Source organism: Phyllostomus discolor, chromosome X, assembly GCF_004126475.2.
Source record: "Phyllostomus discolor isolate MPI-MPIP mPhyDis1 chromosome X, mPhyDis1.pri.v3, whole genome shotgun sequence".
Taxonomy (NCBI): domain Eukaryota; kingdom Metazoa; phylum Chordata; class Mammalia; order Chiroptera; family Phyllostomidae; genus Phyllostomus; species Phyllostomus discolor.
In genome coordinates, this window is record NC_050198.1 from 93,498,973 (window position 1) to 93,509,131 (window position 10,159).

The 10,159-nt window shown below is 41.2% G+C and overlaps 1 long non-coding RNA gene across 1 annotated transcript; it reads right to left on the bottom strand.

Moving 5' to 3' along the window:
- Positions 1-3,525: 3,525 nt before the first annotated feature.
- Positions 3,526-5,624, bottom strand: LOC118498545. The gene is made up of 2 exons (XR_004901035.1): positions 5,078-5,624; positions 3,526-4,857 (listed from the first exon to the last, which is right to left on the bottom strand). It is a non-coding gene; the product is annotated as an uncharacterized LOC118498545 (long non-coding RNA).
- Positions 5,625-10,159: the final 4,535 nt, after the last annotated feature.

Here is a 10,159-nt window from a genome sequence, read left to right on the forward strand (position 1 = left end):
CCTCTCTTATCTATTTGGTCTATTTCAAACAGCAGTACATTTTATACAACTGACAAATAACAGTCTTTTGAAAGTAATAGTTCACATTAACTGAGCACATAGTAAATTTTACACAGTATTCCTTGTGTGCATTAACTTACTTTTGATGCTCAGGAAATGAACCATAATATTAGCCCTTATTTTTTCAGAAGGGGTAATTCAGTTCAGTTACCCTCAGTAACATTGCCCCTACATGTCACAGAGTCAAGCAATTTGGCCCCAGAGCTTGTGCTCTGTAGGCTCTGTCTCATTATCTTTAACAATGAAGCTTTAGTTGGAGATAAAAATGAGGTCTTTTTTTCAATGCTGAGTGGTGACTGTGCTCCTAGAAAGATGAGGAACTCCTTAAGAATTGCCTTTTTAAAAAAAGTATAAATGCTGGACCATGCTAGATACAGAAAGAAGAGTTTACAGGATAGCTGTGTCAAGATTAACAGGGGTGCATCTCTAGTAGAACAACTGGATGTGACCCTCATCTCCACATCTGGTTTTTAAACACGGCAGACATAGTAAATCATACAGAAATGGTTCGAGGCCATTTTCCCCAAGGTTTGTTTGTTTCAGAGATAGCCAAACCTAAATTGTTGTAATTGCTTCTACTTGATGTAATAAATTTTATCCACTGTGCTAGCATTTTTTATTACATCTTAAAGACAGATTATCAAACCAAAGGAAATTCAGAACATGGCAAAGAATAGTAATCTAGTAAATGGTGAACTCCCTTTTTATCAAAAAGATTTTTTAAATGTATTTTCACAGAGAAGGGAAAGGAGGGAGAAAGAGAGGGAGAGAAACATCAATGTGTGGTTCCCTCTTGTGTGCCCCCCACTGGGGACCTGGCCCACAACAAAGGCATTGTGCCCTGATGGAAAATCAAACCAGCAACTCTTTGGTTTGCAGGCCAGCATTCAATCCATTCAGCCATACCAGCCAGGGCTAGACCCCTTTTTGAATCCACATCTTATGATGCAAGAGCCTAAGCTCTTAATTGCCCCAGGATACTACAATGTCATCTTTGGATGTTTCTAATTACCCTTGACCAGAGAGGTCAAGGGTATTACCTCTTGGGATGTCTCCATCCTAACAACATTATTATACACGTTTATGCAATTTAACCACATTTCACAGAAGAAGCCCTTTAGAATGAGTGTTGTTCCAAAGTACTCCATTGGCTTCCCAAGTAGAGAACTAACTGCTTTTTGGTTTCTTTATCTGGCTTCCAGGACAGAGATTTCTGGGAGCCAACCTATCATCAACTGTTTTGCCCCAAATGTGTCTTTCTAGGCTCGGCTTTGGAAATTCTGGCCACTTTACATTCAGATCTTAAGCCTCCATTTGACTTGCCACTTTGTCCACTGAGGACTGCAGAGTTAACTTAGGTGAGGAACCATTCCATCCCATAGTCTATAATGTTGCTAGGGAGAGGGCTGTGTTTCCAAAAAGAGGGAGACAGTTTTATTCATTTAAATTGCAGAATAAGTTATAAACTGTAATGCATTGTACGACTGGTTTATTTGAAAGAAAACCCATTAATAATATAGCTTTACTGTGTCAAACTGAGTATCTTATGTCTACATTCCTATTAATTTTTATCTATCATGTGCCTTGCAGATATTCTCTTCCCTGCATCCCCTAATGTGTTAATTTAAATTGGTATTATATCATCTACATTGCACAGATATTCAAAGTGTGAATTGGAGAGATAATTTTAACAAGATCAGAATGCTTTTTAAGTTACAATTTGAATTTGAAGACTCAATTCATGGCATTTTACATTCCAAGAAGCTTTGAATGTTCAGGATTCAATTCACTTACACATACTGAAGGAAGGGAAACATGGCTACCCTTCAAACATGAAAATTTCCCAATATTTGCCTGGCAACATGCCTCAAATGCACTTAATACTTGTCAAAGGGATACACATGGTAGCAGTTAAGCATTTGATTCAATTGCAGTGCAGTTAGCCTGCCCCCATCAGGGCAGTTGTTTTGTAAGTACCATATTTTTTTAATAGGAAAGAAAAATGCTATGCACAGAGGGAGAATTTAGCACCGTGTGTTCTTCAGAGATATTCCTGTGGCAATGGTTGGGGCTGTCAGTGCTCACTGCCCTGATAGAGACCTGCTTCAACAAGATAGAATGAGTACGGGCTTTGGGTATCAAAAAGGATTGAGTGCAGGCTGCGAATCAAAGCGTCGCTAGTTTGATTCCCAGTCAGGGCACATGCTCAGGTTGTGGGACAAGTCCCCAGTGAGGGCCACATGAGAGGCAACCACACACTGATGTTTCTCTCCCTCTCTTTCTCCATCCCTTCTCCTTTCTCTAAAAATAAATACACAATTTTTTTTTTAATTCCCTTTGGAATTGAGAATCTGTTCTTTTTATTGGCTCTTAGCCTTGGCTTGGTCATGAAGTTTTTGAATTTCTAGCTCTTAAGTTTTTTTCAGGTTTAAGTTAAATGCACTTAAGTTCACATACATGAAAGTCATTCCAGTTGTAATGTGCACAAGTTCCCACACCAGGCACAATACAGAGTTCAGTTTCTTACCTGGCAATTACAGCCCTAGTAAGAAGAGCAAAGCACTGTGACTGACAGACCCAGATTGCTGGGCCCTAGATTCAGAAGTAGCTAATACTTATTGAATTGTTACTATTTGTCAGGCACAGTTCATATATTAAAGGATTTAATACAGACAATAATCCTTTCCTTTAGCTTCTATGACTATAATTATCCATGTCTTACAGACGTGGAAATCACAGCTTACATAATGTAGGTGACTTGTCAAAGGTTACACAGCAAGTTATGTATAGAGCTGGAATTTATATCCAGGTCCAAACTCTTAGTCCCTACATAGAAGGCTCCTTGGGTATTCCTGTTTATTCTTCTACCTCTGGTACATGTACTTATTATCTCTTCTTAACCCCTTCCATTGATCTAATTTGAATCTAACATTATCTTGAATTTTTTAAAAATAATCTCCTTTCTCACCTTTTTCTCCAATCCTTGGTATTTAGAGTTTAACCACCTGCCTAGAAAAGCTAGCACACTTATACAATAAAGAAATCCTCATAAAATTATCAGCAAAGTGGATGGGAGTGAGTGTGTGGGTTATTTATCCTTCTTTTGGAATATAAACATGTTGGAGTTGGGAATCATGGTTTCCTGGGATCTCAGGAGCGTCAGTGACTCAGCTACAGTTTGTGGTACAAGGTGTTTCTATGTGCTGGTCTTTTGGGGTCCATGTCTGGAGCCAGGCAAATGAAGGGCATTATAGCATCTTAAGAATGAGGCCCTGCCCTGGCTGGCGTAGCTCAGTGGACTGAGCACAGACTGTGAACCAAAGTGTCACAGGTTCAATTCCCAGTCAGGGTACATGCCTGGGTTGCAGGCCATGACGCCCAGCAACCACACATTGATGTTTCTCTGCCTCCCTCCCTTCCCCTCTCTCTCAAAATAAATAAATAAAATCTTTTTTAAATCTTTAAAAAAAAAGTGGTTGTGTGTGCTAGACTTATTTGTTGAAGGCTTCTGTATTGCACTCTGGCCTATGCTCTGTGTCTTGCCTCCCTGCTTTTCTGTCTGTGAGGCTTTAACCCCAGGTGACTCAGCTCTAGTTTAATAGCAGCTTGGCTGTTAAGTAAATAAATGGTCACATTACCAGTGATCTTTTATTTTATAGTGCCTCGGAATTAAGTTAGTCTGTCCAGGAAGTCACATTGTTTCACCCTGGCCCCTGAGGAATGACAAATACCAGGAATTAGAATCACTTACATTTATCCTGCTGCTGCATGCCTAATGACCAAACCATAAGATAACTTTAGGAAGAATCTGGAAGGTGCCTTCAGGTCCAAGAAGCACGGTGGTAGGACAAGGGCTCATTTGACATTATTAGGCTTTCCCATCGTCCACAACCTGTTGCTGTTTCAGAAAGCTGATGCATCTCAGAAGATGGTTGTAATTGTTCCAACTCCTTTGGGGTCACTGCTATCACCAGAGCTGTCCTGGGTTGCCCCTCCTGAGCCTCAAGGTAAAAGTATCTGAAGTCTGAGGAAAGGAATACAAGTTCATACTCAATAGAGTATTAGAGCTGAACAGATGATTGCCTGGGGTAGTAAACAGCTGGTCAACATTTTCTGTCATACAGCTTGATGCTATTAGGAATTCTATTTGAGAGTTATTGGGTAGGGAGAATACATAGGAGTGAGGACCTGAGGGTTTAGGGGAACAGGGGAAGAGGGGAAGGAATGGAGGGTCCATATGGAATATGTTTAAAAGAAGAAAAGGCTGAATAGTACTTTGAAGAAATCAAGCAGCAGTCCAAGAAGAAATGTGATCACAGCAGCCATCTTCACATCACCTAATCTCCTTGGCAAGGCCCAATCCCACCTCTGTCCCCTTAATGCCAGTCCTGGTTCTATGTATTTTGGGGGACAATGATTGTGCATGCTCTGGGTGAGTTCAAGTGCTGGGAGATGGACAACTTCAGACTGTCATTTAAGCCACCAAAGCAGTAGGGATGGCGTAGTTTCCTGTGGTATGGGGATGTGATGTCAGGCTGATAGGGAACAGCACAGGAGGTGTTGGGGCAGCATGGAGGGAAGGGCATATATCCAGCAGGAATCAGGAAACACAGGTTTTTGTGACCTATCAAGTGCCCCCCACCAAAGTCAGGGATAAAGATTGGACCTCTAGTAATTACCCAGCCCTGTCCAGCAGGCACTATAGTTAATAGCAGTGCTTTGAAAATAATTATTCCTTTGCCACTTCCCTGTTTTACTTCCAAAGTGCTTAATATGTTGAAAATAGAGTTATTGGCCCTGGCTGGCGTAGCTCAGTGGATTGAGCGCGGGCTGGGAACCAAAGTGTCCCAGGTTCGTTTCCCAGCCAGGGTACATGCCTGGGTTGCAGGCCATGACCCCCAGCAACCGCACATTGATGTTTCTCTCTCTCTCTCTATCTCCCTCCCTTCCCTCTCTAAAAATAAATAAATAAAATATTTTAAAAAAAAGAAAAAAAAAGAAAATAGACTTATTGGACCATCATCTTTATACAGAAGTCCCAACTTGAGATGCCTCCATTATTATACCCAACGATCCTCTCCACCCTTTGCCTGGCTTCTCATGCCTTATGAGACTGATAGGATAGCTTGTGTCCTCTGGTGTTTCCTGAGTATCTACCACTGTGTTCAATTTGGGAGGTGATGGGTAAGGGGAACCAGGTGTACTGAGATTTTAAAGACTTTTTGTGGATTTCACATGCCTGAAAGGATCTTATTCTCTGGTAAATATAGGACACTTTAACAACCATGTAACTACAGCCACTAGATTGTAAGCCATCTGTTTCAGTAACTTGACCGTTATCACTTCCATCACATTTTACAGTTGAAGATAAGGCTAAAAAAGTTCACTACCACCAAATCAGAATTGCAAAAAATATTAAAGAAATTACTTTAAGAAGAAGAAATAGAGAGACATAGGAAATTAGGTATAAAGAAACAATTGCAATGACCCTGGCTGGTGTAGCTCAGTGGATTGAGCACCAGCTTGTGAACCAAAGAGTCACTGGTTTGATTCCCAGTCAGGGCACATGCCTGGGCTGCGGGCCATGTCCCCAGTAGGGGGCACACAGGAGGCAACCACACATTGATGTTTCTCTCCCTTTCTTTCTCCCTCCCTTCCCCAAAAGACTCATCTACTATTTGGTTTAAGGAGAATGAAATTGTTTAAAAAACAAACAATGGCAATGAATAAGTACCTAAAAATAATAACCTTAAATGTAAATGGATTAAATGCTTCAATCAGAAGACATAGGGTAGCTGAATGGATATGAAAACATGACGCATGTATATGCTGTCTACAAGAGACCCATCTCAGAAGAAAATATTTACAAAGGCTAAAAGTGAAGGGTTTGGGAAAACATATCTCATGCAAATGGAAATGAATAAAACACTGGGGTAGCAATACTTTTATCTGACAAAACAGACTTCAGAACAAAGGCCATAACAAGAGACAAAGAAAGTCACTACATAATATTAAAGGGATCAATCCAACAAGAGGATATAACCCTTGTAAACATAAATGCAGCCAACATAGGAGCTCCTAAATATATAAAGAAAATCTTGGTGGACAGTAAAGAAGAGGTCAACAGCAATACATCATAGTAGGGAATTTTAACACCCTATTGTCACCAATAGATAGACCTTCCAGACAAAAAAATCAACAAGGAAAGAATTATCTCAATGATACACTAGATCGAATGGATTTAATAGATATTTACAAAACAGGTCATCCCAAAGCAGCAGAATACACATTCTTCTTAAGTACACATGGATCATTTTCAAAGATAGACCACATGTTAGGACACAAAGACCACATGATAGACCACATGTTAGGACACAAATTCAAGAAGATTTAAATCGTATCAAGAATTTGGGGGGGGGGTGTATCACAATGTCATGGAACTAGAAAGCAACCTCAATTTAAAAAAAAGAAAAAGCACATTCAAGACAGACTTTTGATCAAGATGGCACATAGGTACATACGGCTAGCTTCCTCTCACAACAACATCAAAATTACAACTAAAATATAGAACAACCATAACTCAGAACTGTCAGAAATCAAGCTGAATAGAAGTCCAACAACTACACAATTAAAGAAACCACATCCATCCTGACTGGTAGGAAGGTCAGACACACAGAACGAGTTTGTCCCACACCCACGTGTGGTGGATACAAATTCAGGAGGGATATCTTGGAAGTGAGGAGTACCAGCCCTACACCAGGCCCACCAGACCTAGGTTACAGTGCCAGGGAGATAAGTCCCCACAACTTCTGGTTGCAAACATCAGCAGGAATTGAGTCAGTGAAAGAAGTGCTGGAGTCCCAAGCAGCTCCCCTTCCAAAACCCACACATGAACTCACTCAGACTCATTCCGTCTGAGCTCTAGCACTGGGGTAGGAGATTGAAGGTCACCAGTGACATATAGGGAGGAAGTAAAGTGTTTGACATCAAGGTGAAAACTGGGGGACAGCTTTCTCCTAGAAAGAAAGGTGAGCAGAGGTCATTGTCCACTTACTGAACACTCCCCCTACAGAGCCACAAAGCTGGTAGGTGATACCATAAAAATCTTAGAGGAAAACATAGGCAGTAAATTTTAGCTATCCCGTGAAGCAACTTTTTTTGCTGATATATCTTCTAGGGCAAGGGAAACAAAGAAAAAGAATAAACAAATGGGAATACATCAAATGAAAAAGCTTCTGCACAGCTAAGAAACCATCATCAAAATTGAAAAGGGAACCCACTGTATAGGAGAACATACTTGCAATGATACATTGGACATGGGGTTAATTTCTAAAATATATAAAGAACTTATAAGACTCAACTCTAGGAAGGTAAATAATCCAATTAAAAGATGAACAAATGACCTGAACAGACGCTTCTCCAAGGACATACGCAGGGCCCAGAAACATATGAAAGGATGCTCGGCATCACTAGCCATCAGAAAGATGCAAATTAGAACCACAATCAGATATCACTTCACACCATGAGAATGGCCATCATAAACAAATCAACAAACATGTGTTGGAGAGGATGTGGAGAAAAGGGAACCCTAGTGCACTACTGGTGGGAATGCAGACTGGTACAGCCACTGTGGAAAACAGTATGGAATTTCCTAAGAAAATTAAAAATGGAACTGGTTTTTGACCAGCCAATTCCACCTCTGGGAATATATCTTAAGAATCCTGAAACATCAATTCAAAACCTATGCACCCCAATGTTCATAGCAGCACAATTTACAATAGGCAAGGGCTGGAAACAGCCTAAGTTCCTAACAGTAGATGAGTGGATAAAAATCTGTGGTAGATTTACATAATGGAATACTATACATCAGCAAAAAAAAAACTGTTACCTTTTGTGAGAGAATGGATGGATGTGGATACTATTATACTAAGTGAAATACTCCAGTCAGTGAAAGACAAATACCATATGATCTCGCTTATAGGTGGAATCTAATAAACAAGGTAAACTAATGAGCAAAACAGAATCAGAGGCATGGAAACATGGAACAGGGTGGCAGCTGTAAGAGGGGAGGGTCAGGTGGGAACTGATTGAAAGAAGCAAAGAGAGCCCTGGCTAGTGTGATTTAGTGTATTGAGTAGTGGCCAGCAAACCAAGGGGTCACTGGTTCAATTCCCAGGCAGGGCACATTCCTGGGTTCTGTGCCAGGTCCCCAGTGAGGGGCACATGAGACGGAACCACGCACTGATGTTTCTCTCCCACTCTTTCTCTTTCCCTTATCCTCTCTCTAAAAACAAAAAATTAGTAAAAATATTTTTAAAAGAAGGAAAGTGAAGGGATTAGTCAAAGGACATACATGCATGACCCATGGACATGGACAACAGTGTGGGGATTGACTATGGGGGTGGGAGGTGGGCTGAGTGTAGGGGGACACAGGGAGATAAATTGGGACAACTGTAATAGCATAAACAATTACATACAGAGAGAGAGAGAGAAGTAGTTTTAGTTGATAGTGGAACTATGTTCGCTTAATACAAGAAGCCAGTATTCTTCAAAGATGAGATTACCTCATAAGACAATCGAGAACAATACCCAACACTTTCCCTTCAGTGAATAGTATACCATGTAGACATGTTCCTGAATCCCCTTAGCAGTTTACTATCATGTGTATTGGTGAAATTCCAGCAGGCCTGTGGGTTGAGATGTCTTTGGCTTAGCTATACTTTTCACTGGTTTCTGCTTATCAGGACTAGAAGGCTGTCCAGAGAGACACCACAATGCTGAACTCTTGGTGTTCATTTCAGGAACTTACTGCCCTACTGCCTTTTAACTACATGTAGTAGTGAAGTGTATACGCTAGAGTTGTGAGGTCTTAGATGGAACTCTAAAATAAACAATTTAAGAAATCCCATATCTTATGTTAGGACCAGAGCAGGCAGTAAAGAATATAGTGAGATGGCTTTTTGCCAGAAGGATGATCACAAGCATAGGCCTCAAGAATAATTCTGAATGGGTTTTAAATGAAGAGAACGAACACTGCTTTCAGCAGGAAAAGGAATGAGCCTAATGCTTTTCTTTGTGGCACGCTTATCCCAAAGAACTTTCTAATACCCTCAAACATTGATAAAGGTAATCTTTGGTTACTGCCAGCCAGAATGGCCAGTGCATCTTGTATTCAATATTCTATATTGAGTTACTTGCCATTTGGATGAGGTGTGCTTAGTATGCTTGGCATGCTTATTTTTTTTAAGTTCCCTGAAAGCTTCCTTTGCAATTTGTGGTTCACAGCTCACCATCAAGCACACATTAAAATGGGTCAAGAAAGGAAAGCTTTGGATTTTGGCCAAGAGGGAGGCATAGGTAGATACACTTTGCCTCCTCACACAACCAAAAAAAGGACAGCAACAAATTTAAAAACAAAAACAAAAACAAAAAACAACCAGAACTGCCAGAAAATCAAACTGTATGGAAGTCCAACAACCAAGGAGTTAAAGAAGAAACATTCATTCAGACTGGTAGGAGGAGCAGAGATGGGTGGCTGGGGCAGAGAGGATGCATGGCGAGGTTGCAGCTAGAGGCCCCAGCAGGCAAGGTGGCAGGTGGTGAACTGGGTGGGCCTCCATTTACATGCGGATAACTAGGAAGAACAACTGGGGAGTGAGACAGACCGCACAACCCAGGGTTCTAGCATGGGGAAAAAAGCCTCAAAAACTCTGGCGGTAAAAACCTGTGGGCATTGCAGCGGCGGGAGAAACTCCCAGCCTCATGGCAGAGTTCGTTGGAGAGACCCACAGGGTCCTAGAACATACAGAAGCCCACCCACCAGGAATCAGCACCAGAAGGGCCCAATTTGCTTGTAGGAAGCTGAGGAAGTGACTGAAAGCTGTCAGAGAGCTGAGCAAATAGCATTGTTCCCTCTCGGACCCCTCCCGCACTTACAGCACCACAATGCAGCTACATGGGTCGCCCCACCTGGTGAATACCTGAGGCTCTTCCCCTTACTACATACCAGGTACACCAAGACTAAAAAATATGGCCCTAATGAAAGCATAGATCAAATCTCTAAAAATAAAACTAAGCAATGCAGATAGCCAACCTATCA